A 23,523-nucleotide genomic window follows, 5' to 3' on the forward strand; every position below is an offset into this window, starting at 1 on the left:
CTTGCCCACACAAGGTTTAGGCTTCTTCATTTCATTCCACCTTATTATCATAAATCTTGAATCAGACATGCTTTTCCAACAGCCATGGCACCTCAGCAATCTCTGTCTTGTTGGTTTCTTTCCAATTGTGTGTAGAGGCCACACAGTGCTTCTGTGATTAAAGTATGTAAAAGCTGGTGTTGAACAAGATGGCCTTCACATTGTCCTTAGCTTGTCTCAACTTTAGACAGGCTTCTTCTAACTTCAGGCTCCATCTGCACCCTGAAGTGTAGGGTGATCTTATTTCTTAGAGCAATTACTTTAGAAAACTTGTTACTGTAAATCTTTTCTCTGCCCCATTGAGATGTAAATCTTTTAAAAAGATTTGCCAGTTCTATAACCCAGGAATGTTTTCCTAAGGACCTGGGGGAACCAGTCCTTTGAAATGTAATCCTTGAAAAAAAATAGCACTCGTCTCTAGGAAAGCAGGACCCTAACTTCAAGGAGCCTCACTTCAAATTGTAAAACTATCTACTGTCATGAAGACAGGAAAACCTTTACTTTTCCCTTGGGTAAAGATGATTTATACACACAGATGACTTAGACAGATTCCCCCATCCCAGCCCTTAAGAACTCCCCTGTCCTATATTTCTTTGTTGTTGAGCTGCGGCTGAGTTCTGAGCTCTCCCCACTATTGCAGTAGTCTTGAATAAAGTCTTTCCTGCCTGTTTAATTTTGTCCAGAGCAGTGTTTGCTTCAACAGTATTAATTGTGATTTGATCTTGGGCACCTGGTTGGCTCAGTGGTTGAGTGTCTGCCTTAGGCTCAGGGTGTGACCCCGGGGTCCTGGGATCGAGTCTCGCATTGGGCTCCCTGCATGGAGCCTGCTTCTCCCTCTACCTATGTCTCTGCCTCTCTCTCTCTGTGTGTGTATCTCATGGATAAATAAACCTTTAAAAAATTGTGATTTATCTTGCAGTTGTCAAACTGATATGCTTTGGGTTTTCCTATTGTTTTCTTAGTTTGCTTTTGTCATTGGAAATAGTCTGATTTTCTCAGGTCACTTGATAATTAAGTGTTTTTTATGACTTTAAAGTACCATTAAAATTTTAAAAAAATAATAGAGAACAGACTGATGGTTGCCAAGGGGAAAGTGAAGAGGATGGGTGAAATAGGTGAAGGGGATTAAGAGTACACTTGTAGTGATGAGCACTGAGTAATGTATCGAATTGTTGAATCACTATATATCACATGAACTAATATAACTCTGCATGTGAATTATACTTGAATCAAAAAATAAATTAAGTAGCAACTTTAAACATTTCTAGAACATGTTTGTTTTAAATTTCTTTAACAAACAAACAATCAGGAGTACCTAGGTAGCTCAGTCAGTTAAGTGTCTGCTTTTGGCTCGGGTCATGATCCCGGAGTCTTAGGATCGAGCCCCACATCAGGCTCCCTGCTCAGCAAGGAAGTCTGCTTCTTGCTCTGGCTCTCCCCCTCTGCAACTAGTGTGTGCGTGTGTGCACACTCTCTCAAATAAATAAATAAATAAATAAATAAATAAATAAAATCTTTTAAAAAAAACAATCAAGTTGGTTACCAACTCCTTGTCAATGTCTCTCAATGGACAAGTTTCCCTGGTTGGTCAATAAAGATATTAAATCTATTTGGCATACAAATACTCTTTTTAGTGAAGAATAAATCAACCAATGGCTTGATCGAACAATGAAATAAGATCTGTCAATTCTGCTAGTAGCTCTTAATCTTATTTCACTTGCCCAGATGGGGTTCTTCTATAGGATGATGCTGGGGAGGATGCTTCTCCAGTTTCCTTAATGCTTCTGATATGCTCGAATTATAAATCAATAAATTGAGGCAGCTGGGTAGCTCAGTGGTTTAGCCCCACCTTCAGCCCAGGGCTTGATCCTGGAGACCCAGGATCAAGTCCCACATCAGGCTCCCTGCATGGAGCCTGCTTCTCCCTCTGCCTGTGTCTCTGTCTCTCATGAATAAGTAAATACAATATTTAAAAAATAAAATAAAATAAATTAATAAATTGGCATATTTGGGTGGTAATATGTGAGCACTTTAAATCCCTGTAAGATCTGGCTATCAAAAATAATGTAATAATAAAAATATGAAGAAAGAAAAAGCTCAAGTTAAATACTTAAATTTGCCAGCCACTTTTCCAAATGCAATATATGTTTTATGTCAAGAATCCTAATAGCAACGCTGGAGTAAATGCTATTATTATTCTCATTCTAGAAGGAAACCATGGTTCCCAAAACGTAAATAGCTTGCCCCAAATTGCACAGCTAAATAAATGGCAGAGCTGGGGTTTGATAACCCAAGAAGTATAGCACCAGACCCAGCACATTTAGCTATCACACTAAAGTGGCTTCTAGGCTTACTCTCTCTTTCTCTTTTTTTCTCTCTCTCTCTCTCTCAAAATAAATAAATAAATAAATAAATAATAAATAAATAAATAAATAATAAATAATAAAATCTTAAAAAAAAAACAAACAAGAAAAGCAAATTCTACCTGCCCCTGCTACAGACGTACTTAACTCAGAGAGCCCCACTAATTCTGATGCTTGCTCAAGTTTGAGACTCACTGGTCTAAGGCGAATCTTGGCAGGGATCCTTGTCCTGCTGCTGCTGTGGCTTTTCTGTTGAGTTATTACCTTAATAATACCCTGTAGTGATTTGTAGATTTTCAGCCTGAAGTGGGCCCCACTCATTTATTGTGGCAAAACTTTTAGGAACCATGCTTTTTCTGGGCAGATTTTGATCTTAGAGGTCAAGAAACTGACATTTCAAAATCCTAGCATTCTCTGTAACCCAGAACAGGCTTGCACAAAAAAGCTGTCATCAGAATCATCTGTTGGATGAATCAATAAAATTATATCCACTTCCCCCTCTCCTGTTGCCAAAGACTAGGAGTTTAAAGGTACTGAGGACATTTGCAAGAATTCACAGTAAATCCTTCCCACTCCACACACACACACACACACACACGATAGACAAATAATACACAATATAACATGCAGTGTGACAGTTAAAAGGGAAGCTGATGTTTAAGGTCATCTCTATGGTCTAAAGAGGGAGAAGAGGCTGGGCAGCTGCCCAGAACCCTGGAGTTTGGTTTTCAGAGCATGGCGGACCATAGCTAATTTATTTAAAGTGCTATGACTTCCCAGAGTAGCAGGTGTCCTCATGCACAACTAAAGACACAAAATACTCTAAAAGAACTAATATATATATATATATATTTCCTGTTTCACCACCTTAGATAATCAAAACAGCTTCCCTTTTTGTCTTTGTCAGTCTCCTCTCACTAACATAGATACAGCAATTACATGCAAAACAAGCATAACGTTCATTTTTGAATATGTTAAAAGTACATATACAACCATATGTAGATGGAAGATACTGTGAATCATCAAATGTGAATATATTATTATTATGGATTTCTTTTTTTTTTCTTGGAAAAGCACTGGAAAATTCCATCTCTCTCTCAATGTAGAAACTAGAAGGGAGAATTCAAATTTTAGGACAAGATAGATACACTATGCCTAAATATCTTGGTAGACAACAGTTACATTTAATTTTTTAAATCCCTTCACATTATAATTTTGAAGGAAAAACCAGGATTTTATTCTAGCAGTCATGCACAGGATCCTATTTCCGTATAGCTACTTTAAATTAACATTTAAAAATAACAATCGTTATTTGAAGGGAAAAGTATTTGCTAAAGCATTAAGCTCATCCACTGTCAGATATTTTACTACAACCATTAACAAAGAGAGAAGACAGAACACTGAACATTAAGCCCAGGTGAAGAGTCACCAATAACTTACTTTTCTACTTTCCACTCTCAGTTCTACCCTTCTGGCTCTGTGACCCTTAATAAGTTTCAATATCTCCCCTTCACTTTCCTGCTATTAGCTTTTCATTATTTTAGTGGACTGATAATGTACTTCTGGAGTATGAAAAAGTTTCCCAATACTTTAAAGTGCATATGTTATTTAAAATGACAATAAAGCATTGCTATTTTAATAGATACTAATTTCATGGTTCTTAAATATTCAAACATATCCAAATTTTACCATTGTTCCCTACCTAGATCATAAAACATGAAGATGTATCAAAGAAAAAGAGTTGCTTTTAGATTCTGGTATTTCAACTCTCTGTTAGACATTCACGGAGGTCTGGATATGAACACAGCAACTGTCTACCCACAGGCAGTTTGAAAACACCCAGAGGCACACCATTTATTGTAGTTTGTAGGACATGGAGGAGAAAGCAGGCACACAAGAAATTCCAACTGATGTGAAAACATGAAAATAGGTTGAAAATTTCATAGGTAACATCATACTACTCAAGTATGAAATTCACAACTTGTTTTTCCAAAACAAGTGTCAAAATTGGTACTGCACACTTGCCCAAAATGTCTCTTTCTTATTGTTTCACCAAGCTAACATGACGCTTCACTCTCCCCACCAAGAGAATGTTCCAGGATGACCTGAGCATTCTCCAATGACCCAATAGTAAACACAGTAGGACCAAAAAAACGACTCCATATTGCCTACAGCTATATTCCAACGCTCACCATCTACAGGTAGGTTTTTCAGTTTAAAACCTGTGAAATTTTGTGGAACAAAGTAAAATTTCAAATAATTAATTAATGTATATACTACTTAAACATATTTTTTTTCTTAAACTTTAATGTGTGTAATATTCACCCTAGGAATTTAACAACCCTGAGAAACAGGATTTGAGGTACTGACGGTAGAATATTTTTAACTTATGGTGTACAAAAGTGGCATGACACAGTGGAGATACTAAACCTTTTGGATGACCAGTCTTTTTTTAATATATTTTTATATTAGTTTGGATGACCAGTCTATTGAGGATTTTTTTTAGTATGGTGTTGACTTCCTGTGCTACTAGTGGGCAAGGTAGCAACCCATGAGCCTGACATCTTCCTCCCTTTCTTCTGTGCTTCCTTCCTTTTCCCCTTCCTTTCTTTCTATTTTTTTCATACATTATCACTGCAAGCGATTCATGTTTTGTTGTTCATTCTTCACATACTTGTGTAAAGTCTATTGGGTGTAATAAAAATTCAAATATTCATACAAATGCATATTCAGTGATAGGTTATGTACAGAGTTCTAAGCATAAAGCAACAGAGGTGGCTTTGGGGATGCAGGGAAGACCTTTTGGGAGAGTGATCGATGTTTTAGAGGACGAAAATGGGTTAAATGAAGGGGGCATTCCAGACAGGAGGACACTGAATCACAGGTGGGACTACGTGACTTCAAGAAACAGTGTGCTTGTGGTTTAGAGATCGAGGAGGGGAGGTGAAAAATACTATAAAATAGTCAGGTACTACCAACAAGGCCCAAATAATGGTTTCTTGGTTCTCACCAGACAAATCTTCCTTACCTCCTGGTTTTACTGAGATAAAACTGGCATACAACATTGTGTTAGTTTAAGATGTACAACGCAATGGTTTGATATTGTGAAATGATCACTACAATAAGTTATCATCCATCACTTCACATGGTTACAATTTGGGGGAAGGGTAAGAACTTTTAAGATCTACTCTGTTAGTGACTTTCAAATATACCATACAGTATTGTTGCCTGGTGACCATGTGGAACAGTACATCCCCAGAATACAATGATCTTATAACTAGAAATTTGTGCCTTTCTGACTACTTTCACCCATCCTCTCCTCATAGTGCTTATCTCTGGCAACCACCAATCCATTCTGTTTCTATGAGTTCATTTTTTTTTCTTAGATTCCACATGTAAGTGAGATCATACAGTATTTGTCTTTCTCTCTATGACATTTCACCTGGCATAATGCCCTCAAGGTCCATCAATGTTATTGCAAATGGCAGTATTTCCTTCTTTTTTTATGGCTGAATAATGTTCCTCTGTGCATGTGTGTGTGTGTGTGTGTTTCATGTTTTCTTTAGACATTCATTAGTTGATGGACACTTAGGTTGTTTCCATATCTTGGCTATTATTGCAAATAATGCCGCAATGAGCGTGGGGGTATGAGACACATCAAGGTGGTGGTTTCATTTCCTTTGGATGTATACCCAGAAGTGGGATTGCTGATCATATGATAGTTCTATTTATACTTTCTTATGGAATCTCCATACTATTTTCCATAGTGGCTCCACTCATTTATATGCCCGCCAACAGTGCTCAAGGGTTTCCTCCTCTCCACATACTAGCCAATCTTTATCTCTTGTCTTTTTAATGAAAGCCATTCTAACAGGTGTGAGGTGATAAGGCAAATCCTTTACTGGGCAAATTTTACGAAGAGCATTCTAGATAACTGATGGAATTCACAGCATGTACCTAATGTTGGAAATATTGATGGTTCATAAATTATACATAATATGATCATCTCAGACATATACCTGAATAATTCACTTACTAGATTTCTTATTATTTTCCTATTTTAAATCTTCTGTTCCAGTAACACCATGAAAACTTCAGTATGATTTCTGTTTTATAATAAAACCACCTCACTTTCTTGTCTTCCCTGTAAAGCAGTGGTTCTCAATCAAGGCTGGTTTTATTTCTCTAAAATGCCTTTGGCAATGTTTGGACACAGTTTGGTTGTCACAACTGGTGAAGAGGGTTCTAATGGATCTAGTAAGTATAGGTCAGGGATGCTGATGAACAACTCATAATGTATAGGAGTGACCTTCAAAACAAAGAATTATTTGGCCCAAAATGATGATGTGTCAAGGTCGAGAAACTGGGTTATAAGGTGCTTTTAAAATTAAGAGTTTTTTGGTTGTCTCTTACCCTAAAGAATAAAGGTAGGTAATTATGTTATTTCTTAACACAAAAAAACAATGAGGTCAGGCTAGATTTCAGGATATAAGGAATGGTAAATGTGTTCAATCTTGCAGGCATTGCATTTGAAGTCCTTATTAAATAAACCTGGATATATTAAAAGGCAGGCCTTGACTGAGAATTTAAATTTGGGAATGTTTAGAGTGCAAAGACACTGAATCCATGGGTATGGATGAGACTGCCCTAAGGTGACGGGAAGAGCAGAAGGAGAAGCAAGCATTGTACCAAGTCTTCAGGAACCCACATTTAAGGTCTGCATGAAGAACAAGCCTACAAAAGAAAGTCACTGGCAGCATGCAGAATCTAAAGAAATAAGACAAAACTAAAGGAGTATGATATCATGGGAACCAATATAAGAGATTGTTTAAAAAAAAAAAACTGACTTATAAGTGCCAAACATTTCCAAGAGAAGAAACAAAAAAAAGGTAAAAAGTCCATTTTGCTAAGAGACACAGAGGTCATTAGTGACCTTTGTGGAGGGCCATTTTGGTTGAGTGATGGAGGCAAAAGACTGGAGTGGGCCAGGATTAAGTGGGAGTGCCGAGCTACATAGAGACACCCATTCTATAAGTTGTTACTGTCAAGGGAAGCTGAGGTTAGAAGGACCCAGGTGTGGAACCAAGATTACCATGGGACAGACACAAGCGTGTTTAAAGGCTGATGGCAGTGATCTCGTTAGAAGCTTGCAGTACAATACACAGGGGAGAAAAGGATTCATTTATTGTGTAGAATTTCACTGAAAGTATAAGGGGTAGGATCCAAAAGAGACAGCGTTTGCCCATATAGCTGAGGGAAATCACCTCTGTTGTAATAGGAGGGGAGAATCAATATTTATCTTTGTTGGTTAGTTTGCACAGAACTGATACAAGGTTTGTGGCTTGTTATGTAGAAATAAATATTTATTCCCCAAATAAAACAGAATGAGAAAGGGTCAGTGATACTGCCTGCTATGATCTGGATGTTTGTGTTTCCCCAAAATTCGTATGTTGAAGTCTCAACCACTGGGGATGATATTAGGAGGTTGGGGCCTTTGATGGGTGACTAGGTCATGAGGGCAGCACCTTCATGAATGGGTATAGAGCCCTCATAGAAGAGACCCCAGAGTGCTCCCTCCTCTCTCACTATGTGAGGTTGTAGTGGGAAGATGGCTATCTAGGAAGCAGGCTTTCACCAGACACCAAATCTGCCAGCATCTTGATCTTGTGCTTCTCAGACTCCAGAACTGTGAGAGACAAATGTTTATTGTTTATCAGCCACTCCGTCTATGGTATTTCATGATAGTGGCCTGAATAGACTCAGACATTATCTTTTCAACCTAATCAAGAATGTTAAAAACCAATCCTAGGAAATGACCTGGACTTCCCCCAATCTGCTGCCCATGCTACTCCCTTTCATCCAAACTATTCCACGTCCTCTGGAAACCACATCTGCACCCTCAGGTGGAAGTAAATCCTTCCTCCTCCATGCCAAGAAGCACTCACCACAGTGTCTTATAATGATCTCTTTATCTGTTTAATGCCTTCGCTAGATTGGGAGCTAGCTGCTCTGGGGCATGGTGACCTCACGTGTAGAACACCAATGCCCATTTCTTGGTGGGTGACTGATAAGTGCTTGCTTAGGAGATGAGCTCTACTTTCTATTTTCCTTGTAAATACCTCCACAATGGACTGCTATCTTGAGCTGGCAAAATGGTGCATCTTTAAAATTATACACTGAATTATAATCTCATATTAACATGTACCTATATATGCACCTCTGAGAATAACCCTTTAGAATGGAGGCTTCTCTTATTGTAAGCAGCTTCACTGAACAGATGGATTAGTCTTGAGTTAATTAAAAAAATCCCAGTTAAACAGAAATTCTGCTAAATGGAGGCCTCCATTTTATAATCAAGCTAATTAACTGGGTGATTACCGAATTTCTTTCTTCCCAGACTGTGACCTCATTGAAGGTAGGACATTTTTCTCCATTTTTGTCATTAAATTAAATATGAAATGCATTTGTTAAAATGCTTACCAAAAAAAATAATTTACTAGTTTCAAAGTAGTAGTGGGGAGAACATGGGTTGGGAAACACCAGATGATACAGAATCAGGCTTCTGATTCCAAATATCTATCCTCACTTTCACATCTAACACATACAAGGTCGAACATAGAAGAACAGATACCACATAAGTAAGAAATATAACAATAAGAGAGTTCTTCTTCTTATCCCTTTTTCTTTCTAAAGTATAAATCTGTGTTTTCAATGAATAATGGCAGTTCAAAAGATAGAGAATTCAACATATAAATAGACTTTAGAATCCTATGACACTGGTGGCTTATAAGGAATTATAAAATAAACTGAACAATGAAAGAAAATTCTATTACCTATTGAATCCTCCATTCTGGTAGCAACCCAGTTCCAAGCAACTTATGTAATATTAATGATATTATTATTTTAATTAGGAAATGAACAGTATAAGATTCAAGAAAAGTGTGAGATAGGGCCCTTGCCTTGTGCTAGCTAGTTGAAAAAATAAGGTATCAAATAGCAATATAGTACAAACTTTTTATTAAGTATAATATTCTGAAGTAAAGTTGGTAAGGAAGAAGTGATTTAGTGGTATTGAATAGGTGACATGGCTCAAGCCTCAGGTGAGATCCTGAGGTTACACGGTGGGATAGAATATTCTGGAAAGTCTTCATGCAAAATAAATGCAAGGTAGACTGTTTGTGATTGCTTCAATTGCCTCAATTCACTATTTGTCAAATAACAAATTAAGCTGTATAGTTGCTTCTCAGTATTTCTTTTAATGTGAGCCAATTAAATAAGTATTTACTTTATTTGTACTGTTCTTTGCAATTTAAATATTTCTGTTTTAAAATAAATTTTGTGAACTACTTTTACTCTACTGCAATCTGAAACTATGCCAGATTTTCCTGGCTTTATGTCCTGTCTTTCATCATTCTCTTCTAAGAATTAGATATTTAAGTTCACCTATAAAAAGGGGAACCCATCACGAACAAAACAATTGGACTGTTTACACTCTTTGATGCAGCTTTAACCTTGCCCTCTTCCTGAAGCCCAGGAAAGATAAAGGCTGGCTGCCTGGATCCCTCCAGGAAAATAAATCGAGGGCACCGTACATGTGCCTGCATTTGTGAAGAGTAATAAATAGCATCCCAAAAAAATGTCTTTTTTCCACTGGCACTTCTCTTTGTGTGCTGTATTGTGGCTGTCATTCAATTCTGCGTGTTTTCAGTGTGAAAAGTATGTACTTCATCTACCCCCTGTTGTTTTTTCTGTTAGTTACCTACCCAATAAAATGCCTGATCTCTGGCTTTGCATGCAAACTGTCCAATACGTGGCCAAATTGTTTTAATATTATACTTTAGCCAAACTATTGCTCAACTTTCTCAAACAGGTGCTACAGTCCTGAGTATTCCCTACTCAGTCCCCTTTGCCTCCCTTTGTTCTGGTCGGATTCATTCTGTTCATATTGGCCGAGTTTACCTCTATCTCTTCAGAGTACCCGTAGTCCATGAAACCTTTCCAGACCCTCCCATTTATAACTGGTTCCTGTCTCCTCTGAGATTTCTGGTCCCTTATTGAATTGTTCGACATTACACCTATTTGTGATGACTAATGTGACATATTTAGAGGAAGAGTATGGGATCATTCAACCATTTGTTCATTCAATGATAATTTTCATTTAGCCAATAAAAAAATCTTTCACAAGGTTTTTTCTGGGCTAGACATTGAAGATATAGTGGTAAACAGATCAGGCTCATTCCCAGACCTCTTAAAACATGACTGACTGGTGGGGTGGGGTGTGGGGGCAGAAATTCTGAGAATTAAAAAGATCTTATATAAGGGCCTCAAGAGTAGGTACAATGACTTTGGGACATTGTCTTTCTAAACATTTTCTGGTTTAACCACGGAATTAAATAAAGAAAGAGATTCTGGTTGGTGGACTAGATGTGGAAGACATATTAGAACAAAGTAAAAGTGCTAGGATGGAAACTGAAGGAGGTATTTGCTCAATGGAAAGGAGTAACTAAGCATTTTGACTGAAGCTGATTTGAAGCTTCAAATACAGCCTCTGCAATCAGAAAGTCATGCTGAGGGACTTTAGAATGATCATATTCAATAACAAAATTTTAAATATCCATTATACACACACACACACACACACACACACACACACTACCACCACTATCACCTCCCAGAAGGACATTGAGCAGACTGGGGCTTCAATTTTTAATATTGGAATCATACATGAGTAAGGCAAAAGAAACTCTATAAAGAATAACGGAAACTAATAAGTATTGATGTATAAGCTTTCTAATTATTTATGCTTTTTTTTGTTTAAATAAAAAGCAGAATCGAACGGCTTAAAAGTAAACTAAGCACTATGGTACATACACTTTTGCTACCCATCTCCATTACTGATGGATATAGCATCTTGGTCTGTAGGCACAGAGGTTCAGGATAAAATAATCACTTTTGAATTACTAATTTTTAAATCTCTAATCTTAAAGTAGTGAGAAATGAGATGTAACTATATAATAATATATCCTTATGAAGATTATATGATAAAAGAGGTTTACACATTAGCATTTGAATTCAAACACCATTGAAGTTTTTTGAGCTAAGATTATGTCTAATGTTGGAATAAATAAAATGCACATTTTTAGGTTCTGTTGGAAATGGGATGTTAAATGTCTGAGGGCTACAGCGAAACCAAGTAATAAATGATCAAATCAATAGGAAGATATCCCCTCAGTCAAAAAGGCTGATGTGAACAGGCTTCCAGTTATGGGATGAGAATAAGTTACAGGAATAAGGAATATAGTCAATGATATTGTAACGGTGTTGTGCGTGACAGAGGGTAGCTACACTTGTGGTGAGCACAGCATAATGAATACATTTGTTGAACCACTATGTTGTACACCTGAAACTAATGTAACACTTGTGTGTCAACTACACTAAAACATTAATTTAATTTAAGAAAATGAAAGCTAAAAAGGAAATATTCAAACATGAAATTAATACTGAAGGGATTAATTTCATTTGTCAATCATCCTTGGGCATTTGGGACAAGAGGTCAACAGATACCTTTGAGTCAACAGGTATCAACACAAGAATTTCTGTCAGAGAAGACACAGGCTATGTAGGAATGTCTGCATGTTACATTACACATGGATGATTTTGACAATGGAGTAGAGAGCAAAGCAATGGCTGCTTGGTGAGAGCTGACTGTTGAGACCAAGGAGTGTCTAATGATGTTAATGGGATATTCTGTCTCTGGTTTCTGGGCCTTTTCAGGAGAGGTTGAGTGAGTTAGGATGGGGGCTGTCAAAGGTGAGAGGAATCCAGAGGTCTGTCATAGGAATTTTTCATAATAGTATTTCAATTAGTTATAATATGAAGGCATTCTCTTTCTTTATAATGATAAATAAATGACTATAGTAATAATGAAAACATAACTAAATCCTCTCTATTCTTAATACCTACCTGTCTAATCCCAACCCTGGGCAGTGCTTATTTAAAGGCAATAGTCATTATGTGGAACTGGTAAGTAGGTTGCAAAGGTTTTTCAGTGTAGAAATACTTCTTTTAAACATGTATTATTTTCATCAACCAAAACCAAAAGCAATTATTTTACAAATAAAACTCTGCTTTAAAAGCCTTTGGTTTTACACTAAATGGAAAGAAAACATCTCATTTAAATGTATCCCACTGGCTGTTGGGCTGATCAACTGGGAAGTTATTGCAGCAACCCCATGCAGAAGTGGAATTTGGTGGAGATGGTCAGAAACAGCTGGACCCTGGATATACTGACGGGAGAGCCTTCGCTGATAAGTGGGATTTGGGATCTGAGGCATGGTGAGAAGAGTCAAAGAGGAAGCAAAGTTTTTGAGGCAGCACAAATATAAAAATGGAGCTGACATTTACTTTGTACATAGAGAAAGCTGAGGGAGGAACATTTGTTTTTGATGGATACTTTTGTCTTGAACAGAAAAAAAAAAAACAAAACAGCTAAAATACCTGTCAGACTATGAAGAGGCAGTTGGGTCTGAGGCTCCACAGAGTGGACAGAACCAGAGACACAAGTCTGCGAGGCACCAGCATCCAGGTGGAATCTAGGGCCATGAGACCAGATGAGAGCTTGAGGTACTGGATGCAGACAGAAGAGAGAACACTCCCAAGGACTAAAACCTGGGGCTCTCCATTATTTAGAGATGATGAAACTAAGGAAGAACTTGCAGGAGAAGGAGCAGTAGGGGTAGATCAAAGGAGAAGAGGAGGAGGGTCTGTGTCTAACATGGATGGGTAATCAAGGTGAAGACTGAGAATTCTCCATTTGACTTAGCGACATGAAGACCCCTTCCTCCTTGATGGGAGCTGTTCTGCTAGGGATGAAATCCTCTGGAACAGGTTCAAGAAAGAATGAGGCAAAACAATGTGAAGGCCATGATCAGTACTATTTTAAAAGGAATCAAAGAAACAAGCTGTTAGTTTAATGAGTTGGGGAATGTAATTAACTGAAGGGAAGGAGAACAAGTTGGGGATGTGTGAGGACAGGAGAAGATGGAGCAGGGCATGCAGCCCACCTGCAACACCAGGGGGCCATGAGAGCTCAGTGGCCAGGAGTTTAAAACAAGACCAGTCAGGATAGCAGTGTCCTTTCCCCCAGGGGAGATGCAAAGTTCTCAGAAAACTGCACTTAACCAGCACGGGTATTTTTCTGAGCCAGTATAATGGAAATAGAGGGGAGCAAATAAATCAAGGATGATTACAAGGAAGTCATTCTAATGCTAGAACATGGAACTGAAACTGGGTGGAAGAGATGTGAGGGCATGAGGGAACCGAGTCCAGGAAAGATGTATTTTTGTTACAGTTGATTTAGGAAACTGGAGAGAATGAGCAGCAAACTTACGGAGTGTTTGTAGTTTATGGCAATACTGAGGTCTCGGGGCTGACCTTGGAAGTCGCTGGTTATGTGGCACATCGAGGGATCATATCAGCAGAGGAGGGAGGGTCCAATAATTAAGAGACAGAGATATCCTCTGAAGGATATGACAGGAGAGTTACAGAGCATGTGGCAGTGATCCAGGTATTGAAGTCTGCAAAGACGAAGAGCTAATGGGCCATGGGTTCATATATATCCACAGTAAGAAAAGGTAGAAGGTGATATAATTAGCTTCAACACTGGGGCAGTGGAGGGAGGGAAAGGAGGTTTAGGAAACTGCTTATTCATCAAATAGACACACAGCGGGAAAAGCAGTTTTGGAACCACTTCAAAAAATGTAAGTAGTATGTGTTCTATAATTATTAAGATTATGAAAGGTATGATCGTGGTATTAAGCATTTTAATCAGATTTTTCTTTGGGCACACAAGCTACTGCTTGGCTGATTCCATGATCTTTGCAACAAAGATCAGCCAAGCTGGGCTAACTTGATTAAGAGACTCCTGTAAATTAAGTCCCATTACTGGCATAACCACCACAGGCATTTCACAGAAAACCGATTTTGGGGAGTTGGGAAAAGGATCTGATGGGTGGTCAGAGCATGTCTTTTATTTTTCATCATGTCTTGCAATTAGAAGAGATCATTAATAATAAAATCTACATATCTCAGCCTGTGGTACAGGACACTTGGAGCCTGACCTTTAAACCCTTAGCAACTCCTACTCAATCCAAGCACCTGTTTGTATTCCATGACTGGTCAGAAAAGTAGCTCAATCAATCCTTATCTACAGATAAGTTCTGACAAAGGACTTGGAATCATGACTTTTTTCTTTTTAGCAAAGTCATATACAGCAAAATTGTATAAAAATCGCCATTAGGGGCGCATGGGTGGCTCAGTTGGTCAAGTGTCTGCCTTCTGCTCAGGTCCTGGAATCAAGCCCTGGATGGGGCTCCATGCTCAGTGGGGAGTCTGCTTCTCCCTCTCCCTCCCACCATCCTCTCCACTTGCGCTCTCTTTCTGCCTCAAGTAAATAAATAAATAAATTTTTAAAAATTGGTATGTATTTACAGTCAGAAAGCTCTGTTCCAAACCAACAGTAAAAAAAATATTTTTTTGAGGGTTTACAAAAAATATGTTCAAGTATTTACTGTTTTGGAAAACCATATTTACTTCAAGTAAGATGCTACAGGTGGTAATTCTGATGTGTTTCTCTGTCCATTTCCGTGAATTAACAATTCACCCTATATGTGAAGAAGGTATTACACACATAAGTACAGTTCAGTTCACTTAATTATTTGTGACTATGATCTACTTCGATGGGGTCAGAATCAGTGATCCTGCTCATCCCTTCAGTTTGATGAGTCTCGGTTAAAGAGACTGTACTGTCAGGATCTAAACAGGGTCTGAACATCACAGGAATGAGACGTGTGCGTGTTTGCTTTTAATATGGAATGATCCTAAGTTCAGGATGATTATAAGTTCATGGTAAAAAGTTGCTTCACGGTCCTGGAATACTACCGATTGTATCTGTAGTATAAATAATATAAATATATTGTCTATATTATTGTAGATAATACAGATAAAATTAGTACCATTTATATCAGTACATATATACATGTATATATTTATATCAGTATCTGCAATTTAGGCCCAGTTTATAAATGTATTCTTTTTTAATGAGATAAAGTTGGTATATAACATTACATTGGTTTCAGATCTACAACATAATAATTCAATATTTGTATATGCTACAAAATGATCACTGTAATAGATCTAGTTGCCATCTATCAGTTACCATATAGCTGACCCTTTACCCATGTCATACAATCCCTAAGACACTTCCCCTCTGATAGCCATCAATCTGTTCTCTGTAACCAGGGGTTTTGCTTTGTTTCTTTTTTCAGATTTCACATATTAAAAAAAAATCAAACAGTACTTTTCTTTCTCTGACTTATTTCACTTAGCATAATATACTCAAGGGCCATCTATGTTGTCACAAATGGCTAGTCCTTTTTATGGTTGAGTAGTTCTTATATATACATTATATATTTTATGAATAATAAATATATAATAATACATAATAATTAATAAATAAGTAAAATAAATAATAATAAATATAATATATACCGCATCTTCTTTATTCACTTATCCATTGATGGACACTTCAGTTGTTTCCATATGTTGCCTATTGTAAATAAAGCTGCTGTGAGCATAGGGGTACATAGATCTTTCCAAATCAGCATTTTTGTTTTCTTTGGATAAAAAAAACCCAGAAGTGAAATAGCTGGATCATATGATAATTCTACTTTTCATTTTTTTGAGGAACCTCCATATTGTTTTCCATAGAAGTTGTGAGAATTTATATTACCATCAATGGTATATGAGGCTTCCCTTTTCACCACATTCTCTCCAAAATTTATTTCTTATCTTTTTGATAACAGCATTCTAACAAGTGTGAGGTGATGTTTCATTGTGGTTTTGATTTGCATTTAGTGATGCAAATTAGTGATAATTAGTCATGTTGAACCTCTTTCCATGTGCCTGTTAGCCATCTGCACATCTTTGGAAAAACGCTTATATCTGTCCTCTGCCCATTTTTTAATTAGATTTTTTGTTATCCTTTGAATTGTTTCCGTATTTTGGATATTAACCCTTTGTATGATTTGCAAGCATTTTTTTCTCATTCAGTAGGCTGCCTTTTCATTTTGTTGATGATTTCCTTGCTGTACAGAAGCTTTTCAATTTGTTTAACTTTTGCTTTTGTTGCTTTTGCTTTTGAAGCCAGATCCAAAATTTCAATGCTAAGACTAATGTCAAGGAGCTTACTACCTATGTCTTTTCTAGGAGTTTTAGTTTTAGGTTTTGCATTCATGTTTTCAATCCATTTTGAGTTAATCGTTGTGTATGGTGTAAGACAGTGGTCCAGTTACATTCTTTGCATGTAACTGTCCCATTTTCCCAACATCATTTACAAGAGATTGTAATATCCCCACTGTGTATTCTTATCTCTTATGTCATATATTAACTGACCACATATGTGTGGGCTTATATCTGGGCTCTCTATTCCCTACCATTGATCTATGTGTCTGCTTATATGCCAATACCATACTGTTTTGATTACTATAGCTTTGTAGTATAGTTTGAAATCAGGGAGTGTGCTACCTCTAGCTTTGTTTTTCTTTCACAATATTGCTTTGCCTATTTGGGGTCTTTTGTTATCTCCCCCAAATTTTAGAATTATTTGTTCTACTTCTTAAAAAAAGCCATTGAAATTTGATAGGGATTTCACTGAATCTATGGATAGCTTTGGGTAGCATCGACATTTTAACTATATTAATGCTGCCAATGCATGAACGTGGATATTTTTCCATTTATTTGTGCCTTTATCAATTTCTTTCATCAGTGTCTCATAGTTCTTAGTATATAGGTCTTTCACCTCCTTGGTTGAATTTATTCTGAGGTCTTTTATTCTTTTTTGACTCAATTATAAATGGGATTTCTTAGTTAATTTCCTTTCCTTATAGTTCATTAGTTTACAAACATGCAACAGATTTCTATATATCAATTTTGTGTCCTGCAAATTTGCTGAGTTAATTTATTAGATCTAATGGTTTTTTGGTGGAGTCTTTAGGGTTTTCTATGTGTAGTATCATGTCATCTGCAAATAGTGACACTTTTCCTTTTTCTTTTCCACATAATCCTTAATTTGGATTTCTTTGTCTTGCCTGATTTCTATGGCTAGAACTTCCAATACTCTATTGAATCAAAGTGGCAAAAGTGAACATCTTTGTCGTGTTCCTGATCTTAGAGGAAAAGCTTTTTGCTTTTCACAATTGAGTATGATATTAGCTGTGAGTTTGTCATACATGGCTTTTATTATGTTGAGGTGTGTTCCCTCTATACACATTTTGTTGAGAATTTTTATCATAGATGTTTAATTTTGCCTTTTCTGCTTCTATCATATGATTTTTATCCTTTGTTTTATTCAAATGGTTGTGTCAAGTTGATTGATTTGTAGACATCAAACCATCCTTGCATTCCTGGAATAAATTCTATTCAATCATGGTGGATGATCCTTTTAATATATTATTGAATTTAACTTGCTAATACTTTGTGGTCTAAGGGAAAGGACCTTAGTCAGTATCCAGTTTCAAGCTGATTGGAAGTTATACCCTCAGGCATCAGCTTTTAAAGTAGGCAAACATCTACACTCCTACAATTATAAACCCTGCTAACTTCCAGATAAGAAGATCTGGAGATGTCCCCCATGCAACAGCTGCAAGAATCAGGGCTTCAGATAAGTGTATAAGTTCCTTTGTCAGGCACCAGACAGCAATGAATAGTTCAAAGATGGTATCTCTCTGTCTACATTACCTGAGAGCACTCTGTAGCCTCTAGAGGACCCCTGAAGCCAGTTTCTCAGGTTGAAGCTCCAGGACAGATGGGTCTTTTCCACAGGCTGACCAAAGGTATGTGTTCAAGTCTACTCTCTGTGCAGTGCTCTGGATGTGGTAGCTCAGAACTGTCTTTCTGATTATTATAATCCAATGGGGCCCAGGAATGCGAGCCTCTGGCCACCAGGGTTAGGTGACCAAGGGGCTTTATCTGTGTGGACTATGCTCACCTGTCAACTTTACTGAGGCTGTGGTTAGTGCTGGTGTGGGGGTACACCTGTGGCTTTAGCAAGACCATCTCTGTGTGCCCACCTGCACTAGTAAGGTAGAGAGAGAGTGCTAAAATGGTGCTCACCAGCACCTTGCTCCTGAGGAAAGTCTCAGTGGGTACCTGCTGTTCTGGTAAATGCTTTAAGATTAACAAATCAATCTCCTTTCCATAATATCCAGTCATCATTCAAACTGCTGCTTTTGCAATGTGTCCTGGGATAAGTAAGTCTGGGATAAGTAAGTCTGCATGTTAGCCCCTCACAAAGAGTATCTCAAATCACCATAGCCCCCAGGGTCCTCTGGCTGTAAGCCCCATTGGTTTCCAAAGTCAGATGTTTTTAGGGCTTCATGTCTCTACTACAGGTCCCAAGAATTGGGGTGCCCAATGTGAGGCACAACCCCCTGATACTCATGGAGAAGCTCTTTATCCATTATATGCCTCCCTATTGTGTGTTACTGCACCAGAGGTGGGGTTTCCAGCAAGAACACATCTCTGTCTCTCCTACCCATCTTGATGTGGCTCTTCTATCCCTTCTTGTAGAGGGAGCTGTTCTTTTTCAGCAAGAATTATTCCATTCTTGGAATAATTTGCTCAAAAATAGTTTGCTCAAAAATGAAGAGAGCAAAATAGCCCAAAAATGTCTTTTTAAATTTTTTTTAATTCTTTTCCAAATAAATATCATTTAGTTGATTTGGGAAAAACAAAAAGATTTGGTGTGTCTGTGGAAGGAGGTGAGTTCAAGGTCCTATGCTGCCATTTTGGACCATCTCCCCAACCCTCTCCCTCTCATCTTCCTCTCTCTCTTGCATGTGTGTATAATATATATATATATATATATATTATAATATATAATATTATATATACAGTATACATATACACACACACAAGGCTATATCAGATATCCTGATAGTTTAATTGTGCAATTTAGATGTGAATAAATATAATATAATTTATATTTTAATAATTTTAGATAGAAAGTGGGTGAATTTTGAATAGAAATACTGATAATCAGGCAGCCCTGGTGGCTTAGTGGTTTAGCACCACCTTCAGACCAGGGTGTGATCCTGGAGACCTGGGATAGAGTCCCACATCAGGCTCCCTGCATGGAGCCTGCTTCTCCCTCTGCCTGTGTCTCTGCCTCTCTCTCAATCTCTCTCTCTCTCTCTCTCTCTCTGTGTCTCTCATGAATAAATAAATAAAATCTTAAAACAAAGAAATACTGATAATCCTCCAATGTCAAATTTCTATATAGAAAACAAACTGTAATGCCTATCATCTATTAAGATTTCTCTATAAAATTATATCACAGTAATATTTCCTACTTCTGTATCGATATTTCTATATATACACGAGTTACTATGAGAAACATGGATATCAGAAAATCCTCAGTGTAAATTAACTTTTACACTTGATCTTAGCCAAAAGGCTGAGAAGCGAATGTAAATTAACTTTTAAAATAACATTTAAAATGATACTAAACACTGCTTTTCAAAACACCTACTCATTTGTTACCTGCTAAACCGACAATGAGTCAGTAATAGCTTAATTCAAAGCAGTGATAATATATAATTCATAAAGGTCAAAACCAAACTCTTTGAGAGGAGATTCTATCTATGTTCCCCTTAAGTGTATTCTACACTCCAGAGACAAGCTTTTCTGGAGCAGCCCACATTACAATTACCAGTGATTGGTTTATTCTCATCTATTAGAGATGAGCTGAGAAAACGTTTCCTAACCTTTCTTTTGTCATGAGTTTTGTATTCTCGAAGACTAGATTACAAATATTGACACAAATTTAGAGTACTCACCTACAAATTAATGTCCGCAACTGACTTTTATGATTTAAATTCTTGACTGCTCTCAGAAATTGTTCATAATATTTGTTATTGCAGCACATAATTTCCAACAAATATTTTCTAATGTCAATCATTCACAATGTAAAATCTATTCAGAAAACGAATACAGTATCAGTATTTCAGAATCCCTTTTGAAATGTATCCACTTAAAGAGCCTTTTTGGATGACTTTCACCTGTCCATTCCAGCATCCCTGCTGCCAATGGCAAGCCATCAGAATGTGACAGACTCAAGTTATAAACATGAACATCCTTCACTGTAGCGTTCGTTATTCACCGTGGTCAAGATATGGAAACAACCTAAGTACCTGTCAATGGATCAACAAATAAAGAAAATACTATGTATTTATATACTATACTATATATACTATGTAGTATATATATATATATATATATATATACACTTTATATTCTATAAGTATATAAGGTATACTTATATATAAGTATATGTAAGGATATATAAGTATACAGTATATAAAGTATAAGTATATAAAGTACTATATAGCATATATATACTTTATATACTATATACTTATATATACTATATATATACTTATATATAATATATATATATACTTTATATACTATATACTATACTATGGTACTATATAGTATATATACATATGCAGTGGAATATTCTTCAAACCTAAATAGGAAGGAAATTCTGTGATTTCTGACAATCTCGAGGGCATTACACTAAGTGAAAGAAGCCAGAGAAAGACAAATATTATATTGCAAAATGAACATGTAGACTCTAAAAATAAATAAATAAACAAAAAGCCAAACTTATAGAAACAGAAAATGGAATGAATGGTGGTTGCCAGGGGCTGAGGGCTGGCAGAAATGGGAAAAGGTTGGTCCAAGTGTGCAAATTTTCAGTTATAAGATAAATTAAGTCCCAGAGATCTAATATGCAGCATGATGACAAAGATAACAATTCTGTATTGTACGCTTGAAAACTGCGAAGATAGCAGATCTTAAGCATTCTCACCACATGCAGAAAAGGGAACTATGTGAGGTGATGGATGTGTTAATTAACTTGATTATGGGAATCCTTTCACGGTGTATACGTATAACAAATCATCACATCGTTAACACTTTAAATATGTTACAATTTTATTTGGCAATTATACCACAATAAAGGAAAAAAAAAGCAAACATCTTGACTAGTGTGCAAATGAATACCACAGTGTCTCTTCTGGTCCTCCATAAATATTGTTGAATAAACAAATTAATAGATAAATCTCTTGAAAAATTCAGGGAGCAAAGGAACACACCCTATTTCTAGCTTTATTTTGCTCGTCTGCTTTATTCCTCTTGACAGTACTGCAATAGTTAATGAGTTCACTCTCATGTCAAAAATTGTGATGTTCAAGAAGTACTGTGGTGGCTCAGTTGGTTAAGTGTCTGACTCCTGATTTCGGTTCAGCTTCATTGGATCGTGCCTTGGGATCTGTGCGGGGTATGGAGTCTGCTTAAGGTTCTCTCTCCCCCTCTCCCTCTGCCTCTTCCTCAGCTGATTCTCTTTCTCTCAAAACAAAACAAAACAAAACAAAACAAAACAAAACAAAACAAAACAAAAAACAACTATACTTAATACTTTAGAATGATTTCATATGGCTGAGGAATTTTTTAAAAACAACACCTCAATAGAGATGATATTTTAACATACAGTACTCTCATTATACCAGACTTAAATAGCGTGGATTGTTGCCTTTATTTCTGGCAATATGCACTTTATGAATGGTGCAATTTATAATTTTAGACAAGTTAATTCCATTAACAAGTTTAGTGTTTTTTTTTTTTTTTCACTTGTCCCTAAAATAACATTGGGATTATTCACAAACATGAATTTGTACCTTTTTCTAGCTGGTAGACCTCTGCTTCTAAGGTTCCTTTGATACAATGACTTAGGTGGGAAAGGAAAATTGACTCCTTTTGTCAGTTTTTAATCCAACACAGAAAATGGCAAAGCCAAGACACAAGAGAGAGGTGATGGCATCAGATTAGTGAATTCAGAGGGATGGCAGCTAATGAGTCTTCTAGGGGTCCAACTCTGGATGCACGCTACAGACTCATGTGCTGCTTGGCCCACACCTGAGCCCAGATGAAGAAAAAAATCTGGGTGAATTCTCCATAGTAATATTGGTAGTATATACTACGCCAATACCCACAAAAATGCTGGTAAACAACCTAAAACGGAAGCTCCAGCTGGGTATATTGGCTAATCCTGTATTCCCAACAAATATAATAAAGCTTCCAGGAAGCTTCAAGCCAAATTTCAAGCTCAGGCACAGGAAATATATTAACTTCTGCTTTCCCTTTTTCCCTTGGCCCCACTTTTCAATCTTCATTGGGAGGAGGCATTTTATAAATAAAGTCATTAAATAAAAATGAGTCATCCTGCCAGACAGTGTGCTATGATGCAGAACACAGAGCTTGCTTTCCCCCTCTTTTTAATATTCCAACCAAACATTAAAAAAAAAATCTCTGTATAACCCCAGCCACTGGTCTGTGTCTATGCTGCAGAATATAGGGCCCCACACAGCGGAAATGCTGCCAGGAGGAGTGAGGGGCCCCCATCAGCAGGCAAGCAGCGCGTTCCTGTGGTGCGAGTTTGAAAGCTTTTCAATCTGTGAGAAGGTGAGCCACAGGGAACTGGTTTGCAGGCTGGAAGATGGCAAGACAGGCAGGGGGTAGAGTGAAGATAGGAGGGCAAGGATTCTCTGCCCTGGGAAATAAACACTCACTCTGAAACCTTTCATTTGAATGACTATTTGTTTACTTGTTCACATCTTCTCTCATATGGTGGTTGCAGATTCAATGTTTGAAAGCTGCTGGATTTTTTTTTTTTTTTGTAATACTGGTTTTGAGGGAAATGTTTCCTCATAGGTTAAATATGTTCTATTTTTAGAAAACAGGCTTTGAGCCATGGTATTTGAGTCCATTTAGTAATGTAGTAATGAGCACTTTCAACACTGAGCGTAGTAGAATTTTGATTTTCTATCAGACCCCTGTAGGTGTAAAAAGCACCTGCTTTGGGGGGGGGGGGCTGCTTTAGGTTCCATTCTCCAATGAGAGTCAGGCTGGTGCTCCCAGACGTGGAGGCATTGGCCTAAAGCTATTCATTTACCTTTAGATACTATCCTGTTTTGTAATACAGTAAAAGTTGGTAATTTGT

At 37.1% G+C, this 23,523-nt stretch overlaps 1 protein-coding gene across 1 annotated transcript in view; it reads right to left on the reverse strand.

Annotated features, from left to right (window-relative positions):
- Positions 1–23,523, reverse strand: part of CNTNAP2 (contactin associated protein 2) — a 2,034,882-nt gene that overhangs the window by 865,504 nt on the left and 1,145,855 nt on the right. The window lies entirely within an intron of this gene.

Source organism: Canis lupus, chromosome 16, assembly GCF_011100685.1.
Source record: "Canis lupus familiaris isolate Mischka breed German Shepherd chromosome 16, alternate assembly UU_Cfam_GSD_1.0, whole genome shotgun sequence".
Taxonomy (NCBI): Eukaryota; Metazoa; Chordata; class Mammalia; order Carnivora; family Canidae; genus Canis; species Canis lupus.